This window comes from Rhinopithecus bieti, unplaced genomic scaffold (genome assembly GCF_001698545.2).
Source record: "Rhinopithecus bieti isolate Rb0 unplaced genomic scaffold, ASM169854v2 scaffold_16180, whole genome shotgun sequence".
In the NCBI taxonomy this organism is placed as follows: domain Eukaryota; kingdom Metazoa; phylum Chordata; class Mammalia; order Primates; family Cercopithecidae; genus Rhinopithecus; species Rhinopithecus bieti.
In genome coordinates this window covers 515,634-539,112 of record NW_016808502.1, presented here as the reverse complement: position 1 = coordinate 539,112, position 23,479 = coordinate 515,634, and the positions used below count along the sequence as shown (strand labels likewise).

The 23,479-nt window shown below is 38.4% G+C and overlaps 1 long non-coding RNA gene across 1 annotated transcript in view; it reads left to right on the top strand.

Annotated features, from left to right (window-relative positions):
- The window catches only part of LOC108538613 (uncharacterized), a 36,223-nt gene extending 25,976 nt beyond the window's left edge, over positions 1 to 10,247 (top strand). Inside the window, exon 6 of the long non-coding RNA XR_001888132.1 lies at positions 10,053 to 10,247. This is a non-coding gene — a long non-coding RNA (uncharacterized LOC108538613). The remainder of the gene's footprint in view (positions 1 to 10,052) is intronic.
- The last annotated feature ends 13,232 nt before the right edge of the window (positions 10,248 to 23,479 follow it).

The following is a 23,479-nucleotide window of genomic DNA, read 5'->3' as shown; positions in this document are numbered from 1 at the left end:
TCAGCTCCCGAGTAGCTGGGACTACAGGCGCCCGCCACCTTGCCCAGCTAGTTTTTTGTATTTTTTTGTAGAGACGGGGTTTCACCATGTTAGCCAGGATGGTCTCGATCTCCTGACCTCGTGATCCGCCCGTCTCGGCCTCCCAAAGTGCTGGGATTACAGGCTTGAGCCACCGCGCCCGGCCCTTCTGCCCCTTTTCATTAGCCCTTTTGATTTTTGTTATTGAGTTGTAAGAATTCTGTATATATTCTGGACATGTCTTTCATCAGATATAGTATCAGAAAATAAGATATTTTCTCCCATTCTGTGACACTTGTCTTTTTATTTTCTTAAGGGTGTCTTTCGAAGCAATTTTTTAAAAAGTGTGAGGAAATCAATTTTTTTTTTCTTTAGTGCGTTGTGTTTTGGTGTTGTAAACAAGAAATATTTCCTAAACTAAGGTCACAAAGATTTATGTTTCTTTCTCATAGTTTTATAGTTTTCATTCTTACACTTAAGTCTTGATCCCTTTTGAGTTAGTTTTTGTATACAGTGTGAGACAGGGGTCTAATTTCATTCTTTTGTATGCAGATATTTAGTTGTCCCTGCATTATTTCTTAGAAAGACTATTCCTTCCCCATTAAATAATACTCTTATCAAAAATCAATTGAGCATAAAGGTATGGGTTTATTACTGAATTCTTTATTTGACTCCTTTGTTTTACACGACTGTTCTATGTCAGTACCACACTCTTTTGATTACTGCAGCTTTGTCATAACTTTTGAAATCAGGAAATATGAGTCCTCCAGCTTCTTTCTTTTTCAGGATTGTTTGGCTAGATCTTTGCACTTATATGAAACACTATTCACCAGTTAGAGCATGTTGTTTATGTACAGTTCTTTTTGTCTTTAGATATGTAGTTTCAAGTCAAAACACTATTTTCCAAAGTTCCAAAGCAATATATTTTTCATCCTATAGTTTTTCTGTTTTCCCAAATATCATATGAATAAAATCTTACTATATATAGCCTTTTGTGGCTGGTCTCTTTCATTTAGCAAAATATGTTTGTTTCATTCATGTTGTTGAATGAATCAATCATTGTTCTCTTTTATATCATTGAATAATATTCCATTTTATGCATGTTATCACACTTTATCAGTTCCTCTGCTGAACAGCATCTTGTTGACTTCCCCCCAGTTTTTAACAATTACAAATAAAGTTGCTATACATATTCAAATACAGAGTTTTCTGCCAGTTTAAGTTTTTGATTTGCTGTAGTAAATACCTTGGATTTCAGTGGGCAAATTCTATGGTAACTACATATTTAACTTTATAAGAAACTGTCACATTGTCTTCCAAAGAGACTATCATCTTGCAGCCCCATGAGCAATCCTATTGCTCCACATTCTGCCTGGCATTTGGTGTCATCAGTTATTCTTTTGGATTTGAGCTATTCCGACAAGTGTGTAGTGATGTGTCACCAAGGTATTTACTAATTTGCATTTCCCTAGTGACAAATGACGTTGAGCGTGTTTTTTTTTTTTTTTTTTCCAGACTGAGTCTCACTCTTTTGCCCAGGTTGGAGTGCAGTGGCAAGATCTCGGCTCACTGCAACCTCTGCCTGGTGAGTTCAAGCAGTTGTCTGCCTCAGCCTCCCGAGCAGCTGGGATTACAGGTGCCCACCACCACGCCCAGCTAATTTTTTGTATTTTTAGTAGAGATGGGGTTTCACCATCTTGGCCAGGCTGCTCTTGAACTCCTGACCTTGTGATCTACCCGCCTCGGCCTCCCAAAGTGCTGGGATTACAGGCATCGGCCACCGCGCCTGGCCATTGAGTGTTTTATGTATTTATTTGCCATCCATTTATCTTTCGTGGTGAAGTATATGTTCAGATCTTTTGCCCAATTTTGAAAATTGGGTTGTTTGCTTTCTTATTTTGGATTTTTCAGAGTTATTTATATATTGTAGATAAGAGTCCTTTGTCAGACATGTGATTTGTAAAAACTTGCTCCTGGTCTGTGGCTTATCTTTTAATTATTTTAACAGTTGTCCAGGAGAAAATATTTTTAATTTTGATCAAGTCGAGTTTATCATATTTTATATATTATTTTGGTGTCATCTAAGAAATGTTTGCCTAATCTAAAGACAAAGATATCTCCTATGTTTCCTCTAAAAGTTTTATAGCTTTACCTCTTATATTTAGGGCTTCAGTTTATTTTGATTTGATTTTTGTGCATGGTATAAAATAAAGGTATGTTTTTATCTATTTCTTTTTTTTTTTCCCTAAGACGGAGTCTCACTCTGTCGCCCAGGCTGGAGTGCAGTGGTGCCATCTCGGCTCACTGCAACCTCCACCTCCCGGATTCAAGGATTCAAGCCATTTCTCCTTCCTCAGCCTCAAGAGTAGCTGGGATTACAGGCACGTGCCACCATACTTGGCTAATTTTTGTATTTTTAGTAGAGACAGGGTTTCACTATGTTAACTCGAACTCCTGACCTCAGGTTATCACCCCACCTCAGCCTCCCACAGTGCTGGGGCTACAAGCCTGAACCACCGTGCCCAGCCTATTTTTATCTTTTCTTATTTGCATGTGTATATCTAGTTCTCCAAACATCATTTGTTGAAAAATTTTCCCATGATATTGGCAATTTTTATTTTGGACTTTTTCCTGGGCTTCACTGATAAAACTGATAGGCTCAATATATGTTTTCAGTAATGTTTTATTTTCTCAGTTTCTATTTCATTGCATATTTTAAAAAATCTTAAAATGCTACTGATGATTTTTTTTCTTTCTTTTTTTTTTTTTTTTTTGAGACAGAGTCTCAATCTGTCACCCAGGCTGGAGTGCAGTGGCATGACCTCGGCTTACTGCAACCTCTGCCTCCCAGGTTCAAGATTCTCCTGCTTCAGCCTCCTGAGTAGCTGGGACTACAGGCACATGCCACCATGCCTGGCTAATATTTTTGGTAGAGATGGGGTTTCACTATGTTGGCCAGGTTGGTCTCAAACTCCTGACTTCGTGATCCACCCATCTTGGCCTCCCAAAGTGCTGGGATTACAGGCATAAGCCACCATGCCTGGCTGCTACTGATGATTTTTTAAAATATTTTTCAAGTTGTTAGAAATCTATTCCCTATCTTAGACACTTTCTGCCTTTCCTATGAGATTCTGATTAAAAAAGAAGATAATTTTATCTGTTCGATCTGAAATCTTACTGCTTTTCAGCTAATGTTTTGTTTTGATTTATAGTATATTCCCAGTATAAATTGTGTTTCAGTCTCTAACTTCAGTTTCTTAACATTCTATGGCCTCTGAACAAAATCTACTAATGTGGAAGCATTAATGAAAGACACACACACGTATTCCCATCCAAATATTCCTTCAGAAAATATTGCAATTCAGGAATGTGATGCCTTTCCCGGGGTAAGTCTAGCCCGGTGTGTCTGTATTCTCACAGCGCCAACTGGAAGGATCATTTGGGTCCCAGGAGGAACATGCGTAGTCCACAGTGACATTCCTCAAGCCTTTTTTTTCTTTTGCTAGAGTCTATAGAAATTATCCCCAGATTGTAGCATATGATGTTTAGTTTTCCTTGTTTGAATGCAATTGTGAAGGTTTTTTAAAAATGTACTTCCATAGATCTTTTATTAGTAATTTAGGATGGACTTCTCTAATAGAGTTGACAAGCCAACATCTTAGCCCATAAGTCCTTACACTTGGAGAAAAAAAACAAACGAAACACTGTGACTCAGCACATTTAGTGTGGGATCAGTCAGTAGTTCAGTGTTTTCATTTCATGGCTTCCTAATGGAACTAACAGTATCGGAGGACCTTCATAAATGTCCAGTGTAATCGTATATAACCTATCACAATGTCTAAAGCTTGCACGAATAGAGAAGCACAAATTTCTCTAAAATATGTCAACTTGAGTTTCTACTGTTGAATTTTTTATGACAACACTTAAAAGCCAAATTAATTGATTTGATGTTCATGGTCTGCTGTCTGTCCTCTGGCATGATTCTTTTACTATACAACTGAGACATAGTGAGAAGAAAAATAAAGACTTCAAAAAAATCCCCAAAGTGGATAAACCATGAAATATTTAAGAATGTACTATATATTTTTTTTCTTTTTCTTGAGACGGAGTCTCACTCTGTCACCCAGGCTGGAGTGCAGCGGTGCAATCTCGGCTTACTGCAAGCTCCGCCACCCAGGTTCAAGCGATTCTCCTGCCTCAGCCTCCCGAGCAGTTGGGACTACATGTGTGTGCCACCACACCCACCTAATTTTTGTACTTTTAGTAGAGACGGGGTTTCACCATGTTAGTCAGGCTGGTCTCGACCTCCTGACCTTGTGATCCGCCTGCCTTGGCCTCGTACAGTGCTGGGATTACAGGCGTGAGCCACCGTGTCCGGCCAATGTACTATATTGTTTAGAAAAGGACAACTTGGCTTAAAAAACCAAGTAAGCAAAAGACGATGTTAAATTGTCTTACTTTTCTCCCATATCTGACTTAGCTATTTACTAATGTGCCTTCATATTTCTTAACTTTAGCATCCACTTAGTAAAAACAAGTGAACCATTGTAATTTATTGAGATATTATTCATATATCATAAATTCTATCCCCTTAAAGTATTCATCTTAAGAGTTGTAGTATATTCATTATACAATTATCCCACTTTCTAATTCCAGAATATGTTCAGCACCTAAAAAGACACCTCACTTCTCATCCTCTAATAAGCTCTAATCTACTTTCTATCGATTTCCCTTTTCTGTACATTTAAGTGGAATCATACAATATGTGGCTGTTTTGTCTTTATTCACTCACTTAGAATATTGTTTTTAAGGCTCACCAATGTTGTAACCAAGGATTGATATGTAACTGTACTTTATTCATTTTATGGATGAATAATACTCCATATAAATTTATCACATTTTTTGTTTATTCATCAGCTGATGGTCATTTGGAATGTTTCCACTTTTGGTGATTATAACTAATTGCTATAAACAATCATGTACAAATTTTGGTAACAGCATATATTTCAGTGCTCTTGGACATATATCTAGGAGCAGAATTGCTGGATTATATGGTAATTCTATTTTAAACTTTTATTTCTATGTTTAGAATATAAAATTCTATGTTTAACTCTTTGAGGAACTGCCAAAGTGGCTGCGCCATTTCACATTCCCACCACCAATCTATTTTTTTAAATTCCATTTTTAAAGCATCCTCACTATCACTCATTATCTCTTGTTAACGTGATAATCATACCTGTCCTAGGGGATGTGAAGTGCTGTCTCATGTGGGTTTGATCTGCATCTGCCTGACAACTGATGATGCTGAGCACCTTTTAACGCACTTACTGACCACTTGTATGTCTTTTTTGAAGCAATACTCATTCAAATTCTTTGCCTACATATTTAATTGGATTATTTGTCCTTTTAATTGTAAGAGTAAGAGTTCTTTATGTGTTATTTTTACTAGACCCTTATCAGGAATATTATTTAACATATTTTTTCCATTCTCCGGATTGTCTTTTCATCCGCACTTTTTAAAAGATGTTTTATTTTCCAAGAATCATAGTTTGAACCTTAAGTGTTCGTCTTCTTTCTAACATATGGCTTTGGTTAATTTTTGGCTTTCACAAACTAGCCAACCTCTGGGTAAGACATTTAAATTTTTTTAAAATTTTACCTGAAAGGAATTTTTAATGAGACTGTAGTTTGTATTTTTCCCTTCATTCTACAACAACTGTCTCCTTCAATAGCATCTCTCTGTCTGCTGTAGCCAATAGCATCTCTCTGTCTGCTGTAGCCAATAGCATCTCTCTGTCTGCTGTAGCCAATAGCATCTCTCTGTCTGCTGTAGCCTGCACCTGGACCACTGCAATCTGTGAGGCTGTTTCACAGCCTCTTGTGCCCCATGGACTTAGCTCACCTCTAAAGATGCCACTGTTGAAGACACAATCACCTTTCTTATCAACACCATCATCCCCAGTGTCTCCCAATTGTTCAGCTTGTCCCTGGGGTTGCCCAGGGGCCTTGGCCACCACTGTCAGTTCCATTATCATGGATTCATGGATTCTCATACTAGTACCACCAATACTGCTATCCATCACCCCCATTCCGAAAACTACCCCAAGGCCAAGAATACACTATCCAGTATGCTAGCAGCAAACACATAACTTGGTTACCTCGTGTAGGCATTATCAACTGGTAGATCTACTAAAGGCAGGCCAATGAATATACACATTATACAGTGTTTCTTTCAGTGCCTCTGTGACATTTAAAACATTATAATGTTGATATAATCACAAATAACAGATGTTTCAAAAACAGTACAATGTGATGTTCTGTACTTTTTGCCCGGGTTTCGCCAATGGTAACATCTTATGTAACTCCAGTACAACATCAGACTAGGAAATTGACATGGGTACAGCCTACTGACTTTATGCAGATTTCACCAGTTTTAACTGCAATCTCTGGTACCGCCAAAAGCCAAAGAGATCAGGTAATGCAATACCAAAGACAGCAGAGTTTTAGACTTGAGAAGAACCTGCCCATAACACTTCAGACTCCACAGGAAGACAAAAGATTCCCAAAAGGTGGTGAGTGGTGCCTTTTTCTGTGTTACTTACGGGGCCTGAGTCATTAGAAGTTGCTCTGCTTCCAATTTTGCTCACCTGCAATTTATTCTGAACAGAGCAGCCAGACTGACTTCCTGCATGAAGTCTCCTGGCTCTGGTTTGCAAAGCTGCATCTAGAATGGCTGCTGTCTGCTTCTCCAACTCAGTCTCCCGGCACTCAGTCTCCACTTCATCACTATGGAGCTATTTGACCTTTTGCTACCTGTGGTTTGTCCTGAGCATAGATCTGACCGCAGGCCTGTGCCACTGCTATGCCTTCTGTCTGGGAGGCTCTTTTCCCAAGATCGCTCCCATGGCTTCTTCGAACTGCTCAGGACTCACTCATCTGTCACCCCTAGAGGGGTTTTCCCAAATCCGATGCACAGAGGCCATTACTTTGTTCTATTTTCTTTATGGTGCCATCGCTGTCTGCATTGCTTTTCTAAATCTGTTTTTCTTCCCTTTTCCACACCAGGATGTGTGCTCTATGAGGGCAGTGACTTTCCTGCCTTTCTTTGATGTTATATACTAATATCTAGAAGACGGCAGGGCTTCAGAAGAAATTTGTTGGATTATAGCTGATATTTGCTGAGTGAATGATGCCATGCTACTAACATTACAGCAGTTTTCCTGGCAGCTGCCGTGTGCCTGGGTCCCCAACTTGGCATTTCCTCATGACCTGCAGTAAAGAATAGTGCTGCTTTCTCTCCATCTTCAGACCACTCACATATTCTGCCCTGGAATTAATGACTACCCTATAAAACTGACAGAAGAACCTCCACTTCATTACTCCTATGTCCTAAACATACCATGATAAACTAACCAAACCCTCATTTGCTACACAGATCCTATTTTCACTGTGAAATTTAGGAAGGTAGGTCACCTGCTGAGGGAAACAGATCACTCTAAAATTTACTCTTTAGCATTTACTGTCAATACTCAATAAATATGTAATTATGAGATCGATATCAGGTTTGAAAAATCTCATAAACATAAAAAATGACTTGTTTGAGGTTTGTTTCTGTGTTGTTGTTGCTTTGACGGTCTCATTTTGTCACTCGGGCTCCAGTGCAGTGGCACGACCTCAGCTCACTGCAACCTCCACCTCCCAGGTTCAAGCGATTCTCCTGCCTCAGCCTCTTGAGTAACTGGGATTACAGGCATGCACCACCATGCCCAGCTAATGTTTTGTATTTTTAGTAGAGACGAGGTTTCTCCATGTTGGTCAGGCTGGTCTCAAACTCCCGACCTCAGGTGATCTGCTCACCTCAGCCTCCCAAAGTGCTGGGATTACAGGCCATTTCTTTTAATTTATTTCTGTTCATCAGCTGGCAATTATTTTACCCTGAAAATCTGATACTGGGTGTTAAATGGTGTTTTCATCCATTGACTATTACTCTAGAAATGGATCACTCTGCATTAGAAAGAGGTCAGAAACTTTATGAAGTATGCAGATTTTCACTTTTTTTCTTGAGGGTTTCCATGACCCATGAGAACATCCACCAGTCTTTTCCCAAAGGGCTATAAATGTGGGGTGAAAATGGGCCCCAATCCCATCAACTTTCCAGAACCATGTGAACTGCGCAAAGGTTCCTGGGGATGGTTTTGGTGGACTCTCATCAATGAACGTAGTCTAGTGCACTGGGTAAGTCCACGAGTTTATTCAACGGCCCTTGGGCAGAATGAGGGTGGGAAGTTTAGTAAGACTCACTGACCTTAGGTCTTGGAATGAGAAAATCTAGGTAAAAATCCTGGCCCAGTTCTAGAGTAACTGTAGGTTTTGGAAACTTTCTCAGCTTTTCATACTTTTATAAGGTAAAAACACTCACCTTACAGAGTTCTTGTAAGAAACTTAAAGCAACTTTCTGACCAATACATTCATTTTATAATTCAGTAAGAACATCAGATAAACCATTTCTAACTCTAACCTAAAATCTCTGCTGCTCTGGCGCCAGTCCACTCTTCCCGCAGAGGCTATGATGGCCTCATCATCATGCTCTGTCCCCACACTTTCCCGAGGCTTCTATTTTCAAGCAATCCCAGTTGCTTGAGTCTTCCCTCCAGGGCCTTATCTTGATTAACTGCTCATAATTAAAATTAAATTTGATGAACTGGAACCAAAGCTTTTAGTTGGCTTCTTTTTATCACTTTGCTCACTTAATTTAGTAAAATGCATAAAATGGAAAGAGTATAATTTTCTACTAATTAGAGGAAGGCTGAAAATAGAGTAATTTTCCGAATAAAAGAGACAAATTCTCAGTTCTTAATTTTCTCTGTATATCTGAACTTGGTATTGTAAAACAAAAAACCCTTCGATGTGTAAAATCAGCTCAGATTGTGAGGAGATGTAATGAGTAGTTGCAAAAAAAGTATTCTGGAATATATTTGTCATATACTAGACTACATTTCTTTTAACTGGAGATAATAAAATAATACAAAAGTTTCATTTATTTTTAAACTCATTTCTTAATATAAACAGTATGTGTGTGAAAAAAATTTTTAATTATCATATATCATAAATGTAATATCAAAAATTAATAGAAAACAGATATCCAAGATGAATATTAATTCATAAAGTTAGTTAATCAAGTAAGCTAAATCGTATGCATAAAAGGGCTAAGCCGATGAAGCCTAGTGAAGTGGCAGTGAAGATGGAGGATACCTGTCAGGAGATTGAGAACTAAAGAATCTCTGAAATTTCTGAGTAGGACTATAGCTCTGATTTTTATTTTGCCCGAATTCCTACCTAAGGGGTCTAGGAAGTCATGCCCTACAAACCAAAATCCGTCATCAGATGGGTTTTATTTGACCCTATGTATCATGACTTACTTTTCAATCTGACTCTGGAATAACATTACGAGACAAGGAAAAAAAATATTTAACCCTAAAATATATTTCCTTGCCATGCCATGAAACTGCCTGGCGAAGTCTCTTGTGGGAAAAATCCACAGCCTATAGATAACCCCTTTCCCCTTGTTTCCCCACCCCCCTTTCTTTCCAGATCCAGGAGATAAATAGCAGCTAAGAGCCAGGCACCCTTTTAGGTTCGATAAGAAACATTTTACAACCTGCTCTCTCTCTGAAGTCAGCTGAGAGCTGCTTCTGCACAATAAAAGTTGGTCTCCACAATCCTTTATCTTAACCTGAACATTCCTTTCCATTGATCCCAGGTCTTCAGATAAACTCAACCAATTGTCGATCAGAAAATGTTTAAATTTACCTATAGCCTGGAAGCCCCTGCTTTGAGTTGTCCTGCCTTTCTGGACCAAACCAATGTATTTCTTAAATGTATTTTATTGATGCCTCCTGCCTCCCTAAAATGTGTAAAACCAAGCTGTACCCCAACCACCTTGGGCACATGTTCTCAGGACCTCCTGAGGGCTGTGTCATGGGCCCTGGTAACTGACATTTGGCTCAAAATAAATCTCTTAATATACTTTACAGAATTTGACTCTCTTTGTTGACATGAGCTAACATAGCTGAGTGAAAATGACCTGGGATATGTAAGTAAATTGAGTACTCTGAGTAAGTAGCAAATTCCATTAAAGAATATAGAGCCTGTTAGTAAAACCATCCCCACAGCGTTGTCAAGAATTGCGTGCTGGGTTCTGGATAGAAATATAGCTCTAATTAAGCATTAATCAGGCTGCGCTTTGGCTCACTTCCTTGCTGCTGAAAGTCAGGTAGCACTCGATGCAGACCACCTCTCTCCCCACTAATCCTCTGGGTAGGCTTTCTGATGTTAAGATCATAAGACTTCTGTTTAAGAATTGATTTGCACGCCTATTGCTCCTATAGATAAAATACTTGATATTAGAATCCTGAGGCTTTTGTTTAAAGATTGCTTAAGATGTTTTTCTGATTCTGAATTCCAGTGAAGCAGCTGATGCAAACCAGTTTGAAAACATCCACAGAAAAATAGAATCAGCATGAGAATGCAGTTTCTTCATTTCCCTGTCCCATGACTCCACCCTGCACTCTGGCCGAACAATAATTTCCACACTTCAGCCCACTCCCAAATCCTTAAAATCCCTAGCCTCAACTCCTAAGGAGAGATAGTTTCGAGATTTCCTCTTATCTTCTCATTTGGTAACCTTGTGATTAAACCTCTTTCTCGGTGGCAACTCGGTGTCTCAGCATCCTGACTTGCTGTATGTATTGAAAAATGGACCTACTGTGATTACATTAGGAGATGGCCACAAAGGGATGCTTATCCAACAAACATTTATTTTCTACCTGTTATAGTTTTTGTGCAAGACCTTTTTTTTTTTTTATAAGACTATAGATTTTGGAAAAGCAAAGTATATATCTAAGTTATTTTTTAATTTTTTCTCACAGCTTAACACACTGACTGGCACAGAGCTTATGCTCAATCCATATGTGTTAGAGAAATAACTGAGAAGCTTCCATTTCTAGCACAATTATAGATTAGATAATCTTAAAATCTCTCTTAAAAAACACCTAGAAATGCTGCATAAACTGTAACAAGAAATTCTCAACAGAGAAAGGCAAAGAAAATCCCCTCTAGATTCTGGCAGGGGAGAAGAGTCACCACTGTGAAATACTCCTAGAACTTTCTCCCTAGCAAAGGCCTGCTCTCCACTGTGAAGGATAACCGAGTATTATCCACCTGAGGTAAGGATATTTTTCTGACTCCAGACCCCTTTAGCTTTCCTGTGTCATCTGAGGAAGAAACACACGAAAACAAAACAAAACAAAACTAGAAAATATTTATGAAAGTCGTATACCAAGGAGGCCACATACCAAGAAGGTCACTAAAAGAGTGGAATTTAATCATAAGATTATACAGTAGTTCCTCTTCCCTATGACTTTTTACTGTCTCACCAACAGGGCTCCAGTCCAGTAACAGTGGGTTACAGCAAAAAGAGCTGCGAGATGAAAGTTCTCTTTGAGAAGTATGCAAGGAAGCTCAAAGTTAATAGTGCAGACAATGACAAGAACCCTAAAGGAATGTGAAGGGTCTGGCACCCACAGCTACGGCAAACATTAAACACAGCCCAACTCTTTATCAGATTATCGTAAAACTTCACAGGAAAGGCCTATTTATCTCAGGTTTTATTCCCTAGTATATCGTGTTCAGATTTTCCTAAAAATGTACAAAGCATGCTAAGAGACAACAGAAACACAGTCCGAGAGACAAAGCAAGCATCAGAACCAGACTTAGATATGATACAGATATTAGATTATCCGACAGGGAATTTAAAAACTATGATTAATATGTTAAACATGCTAATAAAAAAATTAGATGCCATATAGGAAGAGATGGATAATGTAAGCAGAGAGACAGAAGATACATAAAAGAATCAGCAGGAAATGCTATGAATCAAAAGAAATAAAGAATGCTTTTGATGCACTCATCAGCATACTGAAAACAGCCAAGAAAGGAATTTAAAGATACAGTCTGTAAAAAATTCCCAAACTGAAATGTAAAGAGAAAAAATACGAAAAAAGAAAGATCCAAAAGATCCAAGATTTGTTAAACAACTTGAAAATACATAAACCATGCACCCTGGAATGGCAGCAGAAAGGGAGAACAAAGCAGAAAAAATATTTGAAGAAATAATGGCTGAGAATTTCCAGAAATTAGTGGCAGACAGCAAAACACAGCTGTACAGAATTCAGAAAACACTGAGCATAATAAATACAAAAAAAATAAAATAAAATAAATCGAAACCTGAGAAAATCTTGAAACAATACTAGAGAAATAAAACCCCTTACAAGTAGAGGAACAAAGTAAGTATTACAGTTCACTCCTCACCAGAAACCATGCAAGCAAGGGAGAGTGGAGTGGATATTTTAAATACTGGATGAAAAAAATCACCAACTTGGAATGTCTATGTCCAGACAAATTATCCTTCAAAAGTGAAGGAGAAATAAGGACAGTCTTAGACAAACAGAAACTCAGGGAATTCCTCACTAGTAGAGCAACCCTTCAAGAAGTGTGGACAGAAGTTCTTCAGGGAAAAGAAAAATTATATCGTTCAGCAATTCTGATCTATATAAAGGAAGGAAGATCATCACTTAAATAACAAATGAGAATAAAGTAAATCTTTTGTTTTTCTTATTCATATTAATGTATGTATTAATAATATATTAGTTAATACATTAATTTATTACAATGAATGTATTAAATGTATAATGTATAATTGTATTATATTTTATATAAATGTATGTATTAATACATACATTTTTGTTTAAGGTAATAGTAGCAACAACGTATTGGGTTATTACTGCCAAGGGCTAAGTGAAAGGACAGCGATGCTGTACTAGATAAGAAGTAATTGGGAAAACTGTTACATTTGACCTACATTTGAAGCAGCATAGTGATAATTTAGGTGGACTTATATTAGTTAAAAATATATATTGCACTTCTAGTGTAACAACTAATGTTTTTTAAAAAAGTATAATTGATATGGCAAGAGAGAAGACAAAATGGAATCATAAAAATGTTCAATTAAAGCCAGATAAAGCATAAGAAGAGGAGAAAAAAACAAAGAACAAAGGTAATGAATAGAGACTAGCTATAAAAATGACAGAAACTGATTCAATCATACTCATAATAAACCAATAAAAATTGTCATCATGAATAAAAAATAAAATTACGTTGTTTAAAACAAACCTACTTTAAATATAACAACTCAGATGGGTTGCAAGTAAAAAGGCAAAGGAAATTTTACTATGGTAAATATAACCAAAAGAAAACTGGAGTATATACGTTAATATTAAACAAAGAAGACTTGAGAGCAAGACAAATTATTAGAGGTAGAGAGAGGTATTACATACTGACACAAAGGTCAGTTTTCCAAAAACATGTAACAATCTAAGCATGTATGACTTAACAATAGAGCATCAAAATACATAAGGCAAAAACTAATAGGACTGAAAACAAAAGTAGACAAATGCACTGTCACAGCTGGAGATTTCAACATGCCTGTTTTTGCAATTGGTTGATAGGTCAAGCAGGCAGAAAATCACCGAGGATACAGTTGGCCTGCACAACACTATCAATTAACTTAGTCAAATGGACGTTTGTAGAATATTCCATTCAACGACAGCAGCGCACACTTTCATCTTAAGCTTATGTCGAATATTCATCAAGGTAAATAATACTCTGGGTCCTAAAACCCATCATAAGAAGTTTAAAACAATTAGAATCATACAAAGTATGTTCTCAGACCAAAATGAAATTAAACTAAAAATACATACCAGAAAGATAGCTAGAAAAGCCACAAATATTAAAAAATGTAAATATATCCTTGTAAATGAGTCATGCCAAATAAGTAGTCTGAAGATAAACCAGAAAGTATTTTGGTCTAATTGAAAATACAACTTCTTAAACTTTGGGAGACTTAGAGAAAGGAGTGCTTAGAGTGCATATGTCACAAATCCACAGAGAACTAAAAGCAATCATCTAAACTACCTTATTACTACCTTAGTAATAAGAGAAAGAAATACAATATATATCTGAAGGAAGCAAATAAAATAACAAAAATTAAAGTAGAAATCAAAAAGGTGAAAAAAGAAGAAAATAAAGAAAATCAAACTAACCAAAAGATGGTTCTTTAAAAACATAGATGCACTTGATAAAATCTAACTAGCCTAGCACAGAAAGAGAGAGAGAGAGATAGACAGAGACAGAGCACAAGAAATGCAGGAGAGGTCGTTACTACTACTACCATGGATATTAAAAGGAGAATAAAATAACACTATGAACAACTTTATGTCCATAAATGGATAGTTTTTATATATAAACAATACCAAAAAAAAGATTAAAAAATTACCAAAATCACACAAGGAGAAACAGAACATTTGAATAGCCCTGTATCTATTAAAGAAATTGGGTAAATAATTAGTAATCTTCCAAAAAAGAAAAGTACCATGCCCAGATGATTTCAATGGTTAATCTCACCAAACATTAAGGAGAAAATGACTTTAATTTTTTACAACCTCTTCCAGAAAACAGAAGCACAGGTATTGCTTCCTAGTTCGTTTTATAAGCCTAGGATTACCCTGATTCCAAAGTCAGACTAAGGCACATCCAAAAAAGAAAACTACAAATCAATATCTTCAGTGAACACAGGCACAAATATCTCAACAAAACATGAGCAAATCAAATCTAGCAATGTATAAAAAAATCTATTCATCATGACCAAGAGGAATTTATTCTAGGTATGCAGGGCTATTTTATCATTTGAAAATCAGTATATTTAATCTTTTATATCAACAGGCTTAAAGGAAAAAATGTATTATTATATCTGTAGATGCAAAAAAAGCATTGGGCAAAATCTAATACCTATTCAGGATAAAAAAAATAACTCAGCACACTAGAAATAGAGGGAACTTTCTCATCCTGGTAAAGAATACTTATAAGTATTCTACTTCTAGCATTAGATTTGATGGTGAGAAACTGGTTGTTTTCCCCCAAATATTGGGAACTGGCAGGATGTCCACTTCCATTTCTCCTATTCTGCCTGCCACTGGAAGACCTAGTGAAGGGAGCGAAACAAGAAGAGAAAGTAAAAGGCATACAGATTGGGAAGGAAAACAAAACTACTTTTGCTCACAGATAACAATTACATGTGACAATCTTCACTTGATCTTAGCCAAAAGGTCGAGAAGCGATATATGTGACAATCTTAAGGATTCAACAAAAATACTTCTGGAATTGGTAAGTGACTGTAGCAAGGTTGTGGACTGTAATGTTAATTTATTAAAGGCAACTGCATTTCCATATATCAGCAGTAAATAATTGGAATTAGAATTATTTTTTTAAAATACCACTTACAATAGCACCAAAATTCATGGCATACTCAAGGTATAAGTCTAATAAAATATGTATAGGGTCTATATACAAAAATAAAATTGATGAAAGAAATCAAGAAAGGTCTAAATAAATGGAACGATAGTTCACATTTCTTAATCTGAAGCGCAAATTAAGATGTCAATTATTCTCCATTTTAATAAATTCCAATGAAAATTTCAATAAACCATTTTATGCATATCAACAAACTAATTCTAAAATATACATAAAGGCAAAAAACCTACAATAGCTAACACAATATTGAAGAAGAAATATAAGTTAAAGATGCATACAACCCAATTTCAAGATTGTTGTAAAGCTCCAAGAGTCAAGACAACATGATATAAGCAAAGGAACAGACGAGTCACCTTATCCACGACAAAGGCTCTGAGGTCATTCAACAAAGAAAGGATTCTCTTTTCAACAAATGAGGCTAAAACAGTTGGATATTTATATGAACAAATAATAAAACCCAAGACATAGACTTTACCCTTTTCACAAAAATGAATTCAAAAGATATAATGAACTTAAATCTCAAATGCAAAATTACTAAACTTTGAAAACAGCAGAGAAAATCTAGGTGAATTTGGGTTTGGTGATGAGTTTTAGATACTCCACCAATCCATGAAAGTTAGATTGGATAATTTTCTTAAAATAGAAAAGATATTTTCTGTGAAAGTCACTTTTAAGGGAGTCAAAAGGCAAAGAGACCCAGACTGGGAAAAATATTTGCAAAGCACATATCTGATAAAGGACATATATCTAAAATATGCAAAAGTTCTTAAGAATTAAAAAAAAAAATCCCAAGTAAAAAATAGGCAAAAGATCTGCACAGGCACACCTCACCAAAGAAAGAAAATATACAGAAGGCAAATAAGCATATGAAAATATGGTCAATATGATTTGTCATTATGGAACTGCAAGTTTAAACAACAATGACATATCACTACACATGTATTATCCACATAGGACAGGTGGAATCCCATATAACCAATTTGCTGCTCACTTGTGGTACCCACAAGGAACCAGCACCATCAACAGAGCTCAGCACTGACTTCCATGGTAATGGCAGTTGTATCAGCCTTGGGAAGGGAGTTATTTCCATGTGCAACCTCTATCCTTCTGCCAAAGAACCCATTGAGCAGGTCCTGGGGTGGATAAGGAAAGATGATGACTACTGTTCATAGCAGAATCATGTTCATCATCTGATGCCTCCTCTACTTATCTGGTGCCTCCTCTGAAATGGGTATCGTCACACTGGGTGTCCCTCCCAAGAATCTGTCCACCCACTTCTTCCCCAGGTCTCTTTACTGCAAATACTCTGATTATGCTATTTCTAAGTCCCAAAACAATTGATCAAATGATTAACTACTGCTATGGTCTGAATGTGTCCCCCAAAGTTCACATGAAAGAAATTTAATCCCCAACGCAAGTCTTGGGAAAGTGGGGCCTAATGGGAGGTGTTTAGGGTGGAGCCCTCATGAATGGGCTAGTGCCCCTATAAAAAGGGCATGCAAGACTGGGCCTGTCTCTCTTCTGCTCTTCTTCCATGTGAAGACATGATATTTCTCTTCTCCTGAGGACACAGCACCTTGACGCTGTACATCTCAGCCTCCAGAACGGTGAGAAATAAATTTCTGTTCTTTTTGACTATGCAGCCTCAGGTATTCTATTATAGCAGCCCAAATGGACTAAAACAGGTACTGTCCACGAATCAATGTCAATCAATAGCTTAGCCCCCATCCCTTCATCCACACCAGGATCAGCATGACCTGGTTATTTGATGTCTTTATCTTTCTTGGTTATCTTTTTAATAAAGTGTATGGGATGTGGCATGATGGCAAGGACACCTGACCAGGAGTTGAAAGTTGGAAAACCTAGTCAGGAGTGTGGTTTGGACAAGTAACTATGTAACACCCTATCTTAGCTCATTTGTGTTGCTACAAAGGACCACCTGAGGCTGGCTGATTTGTAAAGAAAAGAGGTTTATTTGGCTCATGGTTCTGCAAGCTGTACAAGCAGCATGGCACCAGCATCTGCATCTGGTGATGAATTCAGGCTCTTTCCATTCATGGTGGAAGGGGAAGGGGAGCTAGCACATGCAAAGATCGTATGATGGGGCCAGGGGGCTGGAGGTGCCAGGCTTTTTTAAACAATCAGCTCTCATTGGAACAAATAGAGTGAGAACTCACCACTGTGAGGACAGCAACAAGACATTCACGAGGGATCCACTGCCATGACCCAACACTTCCCATCAGGCCCCACATGCAACATTGGGGATCACATTTTAACATGACATTTGGAGGAGTCAAATATCCAAACTATAGCTCATCTTTTTTTTTCTTCAGGATTTTTATCTGTAAAATCAGTATACTGAAGCAGATGAGCTTGAAATATAGGGATTGGTTTTGTGGTTGTAAAAACTGGTATCTAAAAGCTTAAGATAATTTAAAGGATAAATGTGTTTATATTTCATCTCATCTATAGTCACGTAGGAATTTGAATAATTTTAAATTTTAAAATTGTTAGTAAATACATTTAAAATTGTGTTATAATGGATGCATTTTTTTTTGAGATGGAGTCTCTCTTTGTTGCCCAGGCTGGAGTGCAGTGGCACGATCTCAGTTCACTGCAACCTCCACCTCCCGGGTTCAAGCAATTCTTCTGCCTCAGCCTCCCAAGTAGCTGGGATTACAGGTACACGCCACCATGCTTAGCTAATTTTTTTTGTATTTTTAGTAGAGATGGGGTTTTGCCATGTTGGCCAGGCTGGCCTCAAACTCCCGACCTCAGGTGATCCACCCACTTGGCCTCCCAAAGTGCTGGGATTACTGGTGTGAGCCACCACGCCCAGCCTGGATGCATATTTTTACAACTTCTTTCATATAGTTGTTTATGTTAGATATTCCAGTGTAATACTGATTGTATACTATTTATGGTGATAAATTATAGTCAATATTTATTGGTCACTCGCTTTTGATAGGCACGATGCTTATTTCTTAACGTGCATCATTTCATGTGGTTTTCACCACAACTCCATAAGATAAATGCTATTGCCTTAGATTGGATTCCCTTTGGAGAAGAGCTCTGGATGGACAAAGGTGACTCGAAAGTGATGAGAAGAAGAATTGTGAGTGAAACAGGAAAAAGAAGAGAAAAGTGCAATAATGAGCATAATACTGCTGTGAGCGACTGGGGCTCAAATCATTCCAGGACCCTCTGTAAGACTGTTTGAAACATAACTCACAGCTCTTCCATTAAGACGGGGGGTCTCCCTGCTGAAACCCCAGCTCTTGTTGATTGACAGTGTTCTCAAGGCACTGATTCCTGCACTTCTGCCTGCCTAGAGAGAGGACAAGCATGGCCCATGTCCAGAGAATACTTTCAGGCAGAGTAATACAGGAATAGGGGTCAGGACGGGGGGCATTCAGAGAGGCTGATGCAATACAAGCAGGCTGCCAATAGCTACTGTTATTTTTGTTCTTTTGTAAATTAATAAAATGCCCAGTGGCACATGAGCAGCTAGTGGAGGGGCCCAGTTTTGAAGCCAGGCAGTCTGGCCCCAGAGTCTACTCTGTATCTTGAAATGAAGATGTAGTCGAAATTTCATTAGGATCTCCAACAGGGTTGTAAATGCCTCACTTTGCAAGAGCTATAAGAATTTAAGCTTGTACTCACAATACCATTTTGGAAGGTTAAATGTCATTCTAAAATGTTGAGTTTTAATCTTGGAGGTTTCATTCCCTCTGAAATACCTGCTGCAGGATTCTGACAGGTGAAAGCTTATCTTTTTTTCTATCTCAGAAATACTCTTCTTTGAATTCAAGAAGACAATGCAAATTTTATTCAGCATTCATTAATTCCTCTTCTTTAAACTTCCTTTATTCACTGAACCTTATATGAACATTGTTCTACTCCAATAAATACATACCCAGAGTATCATTTTTATTGGCTGTCGTGCATATTTAGACTATTCTCAAGTTTCCTGTTACATAATTTCTATACTTTTTCATATGAATATTTGAGAGAAATATTATAGGAAAGCACTTCTATTAAGGGAAAAGATGTGAAAACAGATGTGACATTTACTTTCTTAACTTGCTTTCCTGCAAGGATTCTTGCTACTAGTTGCTGCAATTCGTCTGAGAGAGTCCCAAAATGTTGCTCTTCAACCCCAAATGTCTGGAGTCTCTGCCATCTGTTCTTCCTCCTGTATACTCTAAAGAGAACTTGTATAACTAAAAGACATAAAGCACCTATTTACTGAGGAGCCAAGGAATCAAAGTATATCATCTAGTGGGGATGACTTAAAATTCCAAATTAGAAGGTAATTCTTAAAGACTTAAATGAATACAAGCAATCCCCTTAGTGGGTTTCCCTTGCAAGGAGTACCAAATAATTCCAACTTTTTAAAGTACACCATGGTCTGCTTCATTAACTTTTGGATGGGAGCAAGAAAAGGAGAAAAGTAAATGGAGTTTATCCTGCAGCACAGGAAGATTTTCTGGTAATGGCACTGAATGACTGCCCTTGCACTCAGAAAATACTGACCAACCCAACAATATTCAGGACATTGGATGCTTAGAAATTCTCTGTGGTCTCCATCAAAATTGACAAACTGAGGTACCAATCAAGATGCATAATGCAAGTACACACCAAAATCACGGCAAATCTGGGGTTAGAAGGCTCGTGAGATGGGAATGTGATGCAGTGGCATTCCTGGGACCAACGAGCCCAGTGAGAAGGCATGGATAACTTCAGAACTACACCCATTGAAGAGCATCCTTGTATGGTATTGATGATTGATTCAACTTGTCCAACGTGACCTTGGATCTTTTTGGGAGGAGATGAATTCTGACTTCTGTGGACATGGCTGAAGGGACCCACATCATATAAAGTTTTAATTCCACTCCAGGGCAATTGACCTGCAATCACTGGATATGTATAGGGAGACCCCCCTGAAACTATTGCTATGGAATAAAAGATAAAATGCTCCTGATTATTGTAAATACAAAATTGCATGCAGGATTGTGTAAAGACAATGCCAGGTTGGAATGCCAGCATGAACCAACAGCACGTGATGTGCTTCCCCCTGCAGAGAGCCTGTGAATGGACATGTAGTCAGGGAGGTTTCACATCACCAAGATTCCTATCCCAGAAAAGCAGATGTTCATAGCTCTAGGAATGGAATGCGACCCTTGTGGAGAGCCTATAAACGGACACATTGGGGAAGGGGGGCACCTGTCCATGTGGATAAGATAGGGCTATAAATACCCTCATCTTGCCATGGCTCTTCTAGGCCTCTTCAGCGTTAAGGCACACTCCCTTCTGAGAATTTCTGGTCTAACCAGTTGTCTAGCTTCACATCCTGTTTCTATGGATTGTTTGTAACCAGCTTTTGCTGCAACTGTCACTGCTGATTAATATCTTGCTAATCACAGGTTATGGAAAGACTGCGTTCCTGTTTTAAGGCTCTGTTAGAAATTACTGATGCACACACTATATTGTAAATTCTTACCTCTGTATACTGTACTTTTGCATACAGATGTTGTGTTAAAGAATTACTCCATCCCCATGTGACCATCTCACCTCATAATCAAATGACCCTAAATCCCTCACTAACCTACCCCCGCCCTCACTGAACTTAATAATAAATGCTGGTATATCCAGTGCATTGGCAGCACCATGGGACCAGAAGGCGGTGACTCCCCTGGACCCAGCTTTCACTATCTTGTATGTGTCTATTATTTCTCCACCTGCCAATCTGCCTGGGAACAAACAGAGAGCCCCACTGCATTGCGGGTTGCTGACCAGATCCTGCAATAGNCCCTACCCCGCCCTCACTGAACTTAATAATAAATGCTGGTATATCCAGTGCATTGGCAGCACCATGGGACCAGAAGGCGGTGACTCCCCTGGACCCAGCTTTCACTATCTTGTATGTGTCTATTATTTCTCCACCTGCCAATCTGCCTGGGAACAAACAGAGAGCCCCACTGCATTGCGGGTTGCTGACCAGATCCTGCAATAGATATGGGGGTCAAAAGTCTGCCCCTCTTTTCTCCACTTGGGATGACTCTATAAAGATTCCCCAGCCCAGAGCTCTTTGTGGGATCATCTGATATCAGGGGAACCAGCCCCCAATATTTCAGCATGAGTCCTTTCTATTTTCCCTAAGTGTCGGCTGGTCTGAGAAATAGAGTACAAAGAGAGAAATTTTACAGCTGGGTCTCCAGGGGTGATATTACATATTGGTAGGACCATGATGACGACCCCGAGCCACAAAACCAGCAAGTTTTTATTAGGGATTTCAAAAGGGGAGGGGGTGTACGAACAGGGAGTAGGTTACAAGGACCAAAGGGCAATGAAGATCACAAGGCGAAGGCAAAATTAGAATTACTGATGGGTCTACGTCCTGCTGTGCATGCATTGTCTTGATAAACATCTTAACAGGAAACAGGGTTTCACAGCAGAGAACTGGTCTGACTAGAATTTACCAGGCTGGGATTTCCCAACCCTAGTAGGCCTGAGGGTACTGCAGGAGACCAGGGTGTATTTCAGTCCTTATCTTAACCACATAAGACAGACACTTTCAGAGTGGCTGTCTATAAACCTCCCCCCAGGAATGCATTCCTTCCCCAGAGTTATTCCTTGATGGGAAAAGAATTCAGTGATATCTCTCCTACTTGCACATCTGTTTATAGGCTTTCTGCAAGATGAAAAATATGGCTGTATTCTGCCCAACCCCGCAGGCAGTCAGACCTTATGGTTATCTTCCCCTGTTCCCTGAAAATCACTGTTATTCTGTTCTTTTTCAGGGTGCACTGATTTCATATTGTTCAAACACACATGTTCTACAATCAATTTGTACAACAGTATTCCTGAGGTGGTGTACTTTCGCAGCTTACGAAGACAACAGGATTAAGAGATTAAAGTAAAGACGGGCATAAGAAATTATAAGAGTATTACTAGGGAAGTGATAAATGTCCATGAAATCTTCATAATTTATGTTCAGAGATTACAGTAAAGAAGGGTGTAAGAAATTATAAAATTATTACTTTTGGGAACTGATAAATATCCATGAAATCTTCACAATTTATGTTCTTCTGCCTCAGCTCCAGCCGGTCCCTCCATACAGGGTCCCTGACTTCCCACAACAATCTGAGAGTACCCTATACCATGTATGGGAGTCTGACTGATCTCTCTGCCCAACTTTTTCCCTCCTATTCCTCCTACAGTTGTGGATTGCAAGGGAACTCTTCAATCAACTCTCTACATGTGGATCTCCATCTGTTTCTTGGGAAACCAAACCCAATACATGAGGCTATCTTCAGCTGTCTTTACATATTTAAGAGTAAGACATTAAAGAACTAAACAGAAAGTTTGTCAATATGTTGAAACATTAATTAACTTTTAAGATTCATTCTAGAAGTATTGGAAGAGGAGTCAACTCTTTCTTTGCGGAATGCTCAAATATTGGGATATGAAAGCCTATTCTGACAAGCCATTGGATTAAAGCAGAGAACACTCCTCCATATTCTGTTTGGGTCTAAAGCCCCATTAGTAGTGTTCTCTGAGTTGGGCAGAATATGGAGGTTGATCTGTGAAGATATTGGAAAGAGAAGTATGGGACATGAGGACACTAGTTGTGGTAGAGCAGAAATGAGGCACAGGGCTGAAAATAGAATATTCAATACAGGTCTACCTAGGAAGTAATTGGACCTCATGTTCCCCTTCCCTGGCTTGTTTTCTTCCTTCCTTTCTTTCTTTTTTTTCCTTTTTGAAACAGACTCTCACTCTGTCACCCAGGGTGGAGTGTAGTGGCACAATCTCGGCTCACTGCGATGTCTACCTCCCAGGTTCAAGTGATCCTCCTGCCTCAGCCTCCATAGTATCTGCGATTTCAGGTGCCTGCCACCAGGCCCAGCTAATTTTTGTATTTTTAGTAGAGATGAGGTTTTACCATGTTGACCAGGCTGGTCTTGAATTCCTGGCCTCAGGTGATTCACCTGCCTCAGCCTTCCAAAGTGTTGGCATTACAGGCGTGAGC